Source organism: Trichosurus vulpecula, chromosome 2, assembly GCF_011100635.1.
Source record: "Trichosurus vulpecula isolate mTriVul1 chromosome 2, mTriVul1.pri, whole genome shotgun sequence".
In the NCBI taxonomy this organism is placed as follows: Eukaryota; Metazoa; Chordata; class Mammalia; order Diprotodontia; family Phalangeridae; genus Trichosurus; species Trichosurus vulpecula.
In genome coordinates, this window is record NC_050574.1 from 107,194,855 (window position 1) to 107,203,219 (window position 8,365).

Below are 8,365 nucleotides of genomic sequence, written 5' to 3' on the forward strand. Positions count from 1 at the left end.
ATTCATGCCATGCCCGCTAACTCTGGGTATACCTCACGTCTCTGTCCTGGGACCCCCCCTTTTTTTCTATATTCTCTCACTTAGTAATCTCATCTCTTGTGGGTTCAATTATCATTTTTAAAAAATTATTTAGTTAATTTATTTAATATTTTTAGTTTTCAGCATTGATTTTTACAGGAGTTTGAATTACAAATTTTCTCCCCATTTCTACCCTCCCCCCCCACTCCAAGATGGCATATATTGTGGTTGCCCCATTCCCCAGTCAGCCCTCCCTTCTCTCATCCCACTCCCCCCGATCCCCTTTTCCCTTACTTTCTTGTAGGGCAAGATAAATTTCTAGGCCCCATTGCCTGTATATCTTATTTCCTAGTTGCATGCAAAAACTTTTTTTTTGAACATCTGTTTTTAAAACTTTCAGTTCCACATTCTCTCTCCTCTTCCCTCCCCACCCACCCTCACTAAGAAGGCAAGCAATTCAACATAGGCCACATGCATATCGTTATGTAAAACCCTTCCACAATATTCATATCGTGAAAGACTAACTATATTTTGCTCCTTCCCAACCTATCCCCCTTTATTCAGTTTTCTCCCTTGACCCTGTCCCTTTTCAAAAGTGTTTGCTTTTGATTACCTCCTCCCCCTATCTGCCCTCCATTCTATCATCCCCCCCTTTTTTTTATTTCCTTCCTCCTTTCCTGTGGGGTAAGATACCCAATTGAGTGTGTATGTTATTCCCTCCTCAGGTCAAATCTAATGAGAGTAAGATTCACTCATTCCCCCTCACCTGCCCCCTCTTCCTTCCTACAGAACTGCTTTTTCTTGCCACTTTTATGCAAGATAATTTACCCCATTCTATCTCTCCCTTTCTCCCTCTCTCAATGTATTCCCCTCTCACCCCTTAATTTGATTTTATTTCTTTAGATATCATCCCTTCATATTCAATTCACCCTGTGCCCTCTGTCTATATAAATATATGTATATTCCCTTCATCTACCCTAATACTGAGGTCTCATGAATTATACACGTCATCTTTCCATGTAGGAATGTAAACAAAACAGTTCAACTTTAGTAAGTCCCTTATGATTTCTCTTTCTTGTTTACCTTTTCGTGCTTCTCTTGATTTTTGTGTTCGAAAGTCAAATTTTCTATTCAGCTCTGGTCTTTTCACTGAGAAAGCTTGAAAGTCCTCTATTTTATTGAAAATCCATATTTTGCTTTGGAGCATGATACTCAGTTTTGCTGGGTAGGTGATTCTTGGTTTTAATCCTAGCTCCATTGACCTCCAGAATATATTCCAAGCCCTTTGATCCCTTAAGGTAGAAGGTGCTAGGTCTTGTGTTATTCTGATTGTGTTTCCACAATACTCAAATTGTTTCTTTCTGGCTGCTTGCAGTATTTTCTTCTTGATCCGGGAGCTCTGGAATTTGGCGACAATATTCCTAGGAGTTTTCTTTTTGGGATCTTTTTCAGGAGGCGATTGGTGGATTCTTTCAATTTCTGTTTTACCCTCTGGCTCAGAATATTAGGGCAGTTCTCCTTGATAATTTCTTGAAGGATGATATCTAGGCTCTTTTTTTGATCATGGCTTTCAGTTAGTCCAATAATTTTTAAATTATCTCTCCTGGATCTGTTTTCCAGGTCAGTGGTTTTTCCAATGAGATATTTCACATTGTCTTCCACTTTTTCATTCCTTTGGTTCTGTTTTATAATATCTTGATTTCTCATAAAGTCACTAGCTTCCACTTGCTCCAATCTAATTTTTAGGGTAGTATTTTCTTCAGTGGTGTTTTGGACCTCCTTTTTCATTTGGCTAATTCTGCCTTTCAAGGCATTCCTCTCCTCATTGGCTTTTTGGAGCTCTTCTGCCATTTGAGTTAGTCTTATTTTTTAAGGTGTTATTTTCTTCAGTATTTTTTTGGGTCTCCTTTAGCAAGTCACTGACTTGTTTTTCATGGTTTTCTCGCATCACTCTCATTTCTCTTCCCAATTTTTCCTCTACTTCTCTAACTTGCTTTTCCAAATCCTTTTTGAGCTTTTCCATGGCCTGAGACCAGTTCATGTTTCTCTTGGAGGCTTTTGATATAGGCTCTTTGACTTTGTTGACTTCTGGCTGTATGTTTTGGTCTTCTTTGTCACCAAAGAAAGATTCCAAAGTCTGAGTCTGAATCTGAGTCCATTTTCGCTGCCTGGCCATGTTCCCAGCCAACTACTTGACCCTTGAGTTTTTTGTCGGAGTGTGACTGCTTGTAGAGTAGAGAGTACTTTGTCCCAAGCTTGAGGGGCTGCGCCGTTGTTTTCAGAGCTATTTCTACACAGCAAGCTCTGCCACACCAGCGCTCCTCCTCCCCCAAGAACTGCCAACCCAGACCTCGACTCAGATCTTAAGCAGGCTATGCACTCCAGCTCTGATCCACCACTTAATTCCTCCCATCAGGTGGGCCTGGGGCCGGAAGCAACTGCACCTGTAGTTCTGTCCTCAGAGCTGTGCCACCTCTGCTGCCCCGGGGCGGTGGCCAAACCACGAACTTCTTTCACTCTGTCCCCTCATTTTTTTCCCCACTAACCTTCTCTGTTGTCTTTGGTGTTTGTGGGTTGAGAAGTCTGGTAACTGCCACAGTTCACTGATTCAGGGTGCTAGGGCTTGTTCCGCTTGGCACCTGGTCTGGTTGGTCTGGGTGCTGCTCACTCGGCTGTCCTCTGCTCCGCTCCCGGTTCTCTGCGGTAGACCTTACCCAGAGACCATCCAGGCTGTCCTGCGCTGGAGCCCTGCTTCCTTCTGCTATTTCATGGGTTCTGCAGTTCTAGAATTTGTTCAGAGCCATTTTTATAGGTATTTGGAGGGATCTGCAGGGGAGTTCACACAAGTCCCTGCTTTCCAGCCGCCATCTTGGCTCTGCCCCGCCTCAATTATAATTTCTAAGCTAATAATTCTCACATCTCTACATCTACCCTTAGTTTCTCTCCAGAAATCCAGTCCCACATCACAAATCTTTTACCTGTTGAACATTTTGAACTGAATGTCCAGTAGACATCTCAAACTCCACTTGTCCAAAATTGGTTCATAATCTTTCCCCCTCAAACTCATCTCTCTTCTGAATTCCCCTATTATTATCAAGGGCACAACCATCCTCTCAGTCACCCAGGTCTGAAACCCCAGTATCATCCTCAATTCTTCACTCTCATCCATTATAGCCACTCGGCTGCCAAATCCTATTTCTAGGTCCGCAACATCTATATCCCCTTCTTTCCACTCACACAACTACTACTCTAGCCTTCTAATTGGTTTCCCTGCCTTAAGTTTCTTCCCACTCCAAACCATCCTCCACTCAGTTGCCAAACTTTCCTAAAGTTTAGATCTGACAGTATCACCCTCTTACTCAATAAACTCTAGTAGCTCCCTATAACTTCTAGGATCAAATATATACTCATTTGTTTGGTATTATTTAAAGTTTGTCATAATCTAGCCCCTTCCAACCTTTCCAGTCTACTTACACATTACTCTTTTCCACACATCCATGATCTAGCCATACAGCCTCACAATGAGATGTTATATTTTGTCTTGTCTTTATATTAGCTGTTCTCCATGTATGAAATGCCCTCCCTCCTCACCTTTACTTCTTAGAATCCCTGACTCCCTTTAAGATTCAGCTTGAATGGCACTTTCCATAGGAGGCCTTTCCTGGTGTCCTCGAAGCTACCAGTGCCTTCCCTTCCCCCAAGATTGTCTTCCATTTACTCTCAATGTAGCCCCTCCTCTATTCTGACTATTGAACTTCCTGGCTTTTTTTTAGACTAAATCCCATTTTTTACTGGAAGCCTTCCCCGACCCTTCTTAATTCCAATTCCCTCTGTCAATTATTCCCTATTTATGCTGAATATGTGCACATATATAGAGCTTGCTTTGCATATATTTGTTTGCATGTTGTCTCCCCCATTAGATCCCAAGTTCTGTGAGGGCAGGAACTGTTTTTTGCTTCCTTTTGTATCTCCACCACTTAGTACAGTGCTTGGCACATAGTAGCACTTAATGTTTATTGATTGATATATCCCTATATATATGTCATGACCACTAACTCATATATGTCATGCCATACCCATTAACCTCAAGACTCTGTCCTGAGACAGGACATGGGCATATATATATATATATATATATGATAGAGTATATGTATATATGTGCAGATGCTATCTCTCCTATTAGAACATAAGCTCCTTAAAGGTAGGGATTAACTTTGTTTTTGTTTTGTGTTCTCAGTGCCTGGGTATAGTGACTGAACGATTGATTGACTGATTTCCATAAACCACCCCTTGACTACCAACTCAAATGCAGAATCCCAAGCTGAACTGTTCATCAATCTGATGTCACAGGGCATCATACCCAATAATAAAAGCTTTGCCCATAGTGAGAAGCAGTGTGTTGTAATGGATGCAAGGATGTCTTTGAAATCAGGAAGAGATGAATCCCTATCCAATCTCTGACAGGTTCCTGGCTGTGTTGCCATATAAAAGTCACCTACCCTGTCAATGTGCCAGAAGAATGTCTAAGGCTGTAAATTACATAGGAGATGCTAACCATCATCAGTGGAGGAAGTTTCCAAACTGGGAGTTCCCTGTGCCACTAAAATCCTGGGTCCCATACAAACCCAATGCAAATCAGAAGCAGTCAGGAAGCTGTTTTGTTTGGGTTTTTGGAGTCTTTTGGGGGTTAAGTGACTTGCCAGGGGTCACACAGCTAGTAAGTGTCTAAGGCCAAATTTGAACCCAGGTCCTCCTGATTCCAGGGCTGGTAATGCTATGTACTGCACCACCTAGCTGCCCCAGGAAGGTGCTCTGAAAGACATGCCTCAACTACAAATGCAAAATAGGCTTGATTTTTTGGTGGTGATATCATGACTTAATAAAACTACAATTGTATGAACACCTAAGGGTCTAGGATTAATAAAATAAATTTGTAATGAAATGTAGTAATGGGAGTTTTTACACGTGGATCATTAAAAAGTTGTCTAAAGAGCATCAGGAAATGCTTGTAAATGGTGGCTAATGAGATTGAATCATGGCAGAAGAGAGAAGCAGGATTCTGAAAGAAACAGCCAAAGACTCTCCTGGAAACATCTGATAACAGGAAATTCAATATTCCTAGAGAAGACTGGAGGCAAAAATCAAGCTGAGAAGGTAAAATAACCTTTTTATTACTGATTTCCAATAAATACTAACTAGAAGTTGAGTGTCCAATGATGGTTCCATTGTCCTGTGGCCTGGTAAAACCATGCCTGGAGTACTGAGCCATATTTTAGGAAGAACAATAACAACTATTGCTAGAAGGGACAGAAAAAATGACTTACGCACATTTGCAAACTTTTAAAGAGAAATACCATTTTCTTGTGTAATTAAGTCTTAATAGGGAAATAGGAGTTGAACTGAAAATGAAGTTACCTTATTTCTTTAGATCTGATAACAGGGAGATTCACGAAACAGTCTCCTGATGGAGTATTGGAAGAAACTTCCTCATTTAAAGTTATTTAAAATTAAATCCAATAAAAGCAATTTGAAACTATGTCCCAAAAAGCCACTATACTTTGCATACTCTGACCCCGCAAACACCACTACTAGGCCTAAACCCCAAGGACATCACAGAAAGAGGAAAAGGTCCTATCTGCACAAAAATATTTATAGCATCTATTTTGGGAGTGGCAAAGAACTAGAAATTAAGGAGATGCCCATCAATTGGAGAATGGTTAAAGATATTATGGTATACTGGAAAAACTTATATGAACTGATGCAAAGTGAAATGAGTAGAACCAGGAAAACATTGTATACAGTAACAGCAACACCATGCAATGATAAAGTATAATTGACTTAGCTCTTCTCAGCAAAACAATGATTTAAGGCCATTCCAAAAGACCCATGATGGAAAACGCTATTCATATCCAGAAAAAGAATTGGAGTCTGAATGCAGATTGAAGCATATTATTTTCACTTTGTTTTTTCCTTTTGCAAACTGTAATTGTTTTGCAAACTATTTCTTCTTTCACAACAAGACTAATATGGAAATAGGTTTTACATGACTGCACATATAAAACCTATATCAAATTGCTTACCATCTTAGAGAGAGGAGAGGGGAGGGAGGAGAAAAAATGGAGGGAGGGAGAAAATTTGGAACTCAAAATTTTATTTAAAAAGAATGTTAAAATTTGTCTTTACATGTAATTGGAAAAAATAAAATACTATTAAAAAAGATATTATCATATAAAAGGTAACATGTACTATGTTCTGTAAGAATGAAAGAAACTTGGGAAATTATACAGATTGATGCATGTAAAGTGAGAAGTACCAGGAAAACAATTCAAACTCTATTAATGTTATGTGAATGAATTATTTTGAAACACTTAAGAACTCTGATTAACACAATGATTAATCATGATTCCAGATGGACTAATATATAGAATGAGACACACATTTTTGGACATGGCCGTAGGAATTTGTTTTGCTTGACTATACTTATTTGTTTCAAGGGTTCTGTTTTTCTTTTCCTTTTGTTCAGTTGAAGGTTGGGAGAAAAAATAAATTCTTGTTAATTAGAAAAAATGAAATTTCATTTTAAAAAAAATCAAATCTAATATAGAAACATACAAGAAGGAGCATAAAATGCCATCCATGATGAACCATGCTACCTATCTCCTCACAGAAAGATGGACACAGGGTACTGAATGAAACATTTATTCCTGGAAATGGTCACTGTGGTAATTTTGCATGCCTGTGTATTTGTTACAACGATTTTGGTATTGTTTTTTTCAATAGTAGTGACATTGGAGGGAGAGAAAATAATTTTTTGTTCATTTAAATTTTTTAATTAATAAAATATATCATCCAAGAGATGTGTGTTTGGAAAAGGAGATGGATAAGTTATGTGTGGTACAGTGGAAAGAGAACTAAATCTGGAGTTTATATCCTAGCTCTGTCATTTCCTATATCATTTAACCTCTTTGTTCCTGTTTCTTTATCTGTAAAATGAGGTTGGATTAGGTGACCTTATGATCCTCTGTAATGAGTGAGGGTTAATATTGGTATTGGTATATTGATATCCATATTGGTATTGGTATAGCATTGGTATCCACATACTGGTAAAACTGGTATCTGTATAATGTTAAAACTTATACAAGGCATCTAATACTTTGGGTGGAGTATGGAAGGTTTTGGGCAAGGCAAGGACAAGAGCTACACAGGATGAGAAAATGTACAGTTTTCAATCTATACCACTGGAGGAAATACCCACACCAATAGGATTCTGAACCCACCAAATGTTGAAGTATAGTGATATAAATTATGTTGGAAGAGTCCATACTACACTAGGTGGCCTGGAGAGTGAAGGTAACATAGTAGAACTTTCCTATGTTTAATAGATTGTGTCTATAAATAATAAATATACAGGACTGGCTATAATGTGGTCTTCATCATATATTTATGAACAGAAAAAAAGCCTTAGCCTTTTGACCCTCATCTGTGCAATGAACATTGTCACCAATCACTTTACCCCTTCCTTTTAAGATCCTAGTCACATAAATCTATTTGTTTCCATAGTTGCTGTCTTGTTATCTGAAACTCCATTTTTAGGATACATTACCATGGTTACTTGGGGTTGTTCATCAATCATAGCTGAATCACTTAATTTCTAGAACCAATAAAAGGCAACTTTGGATAGCATTTTTCATCATGAGTCCTTTGCAGGTGAGCTATTTCCACACCAGGAGTTACCAATATTAATGAAAGTACAAGGCTAGACAAAACAAAAGTAACCAATGCTTGTGGACTTGATGGAATTCTCTGGGGACCATCATTCCACTCTCAAAAAACCAACATTTTTATAGTTTTGAGGCTCTCGTTTAAAGAGCAACCACTTAAGAAAGTGGTTAAGAAACTATCACTTATCACCAGAATTTTTTTCCTGAAAACATCACAGAAAAAAGATGCCATTGTTGCCATACAATTTCAGGTATAAACCTGAAATCATCTTCAGGTGGCAAGAAGAGAGGACTGTCCATATACAAATTTTGCATATGGCATTCTAGTCTGAGGGCTAGAGGAAAATAGGAAAATAGCAGAGCTTGAATCTACACCCACATTCTCAGACTCTGGATTCTAGACAATTTCCATTAGACCACACTGCTATTCTGATGGGTGATACATGAAATCACTGCAACCTACTGAAGGAAACAGCATGGATGGCATAATGAATAGAGTGTTGGACTCAGGGTCAGAAAGATTTGGGTTGAGGTTGGAGCGGATGTTACATAAGTAACCCTAGGCAAGACACTTAAGCTCTCTGAGCCTCAGGTTCTTCATCTATAAAATGAGGGATAGTACCTAC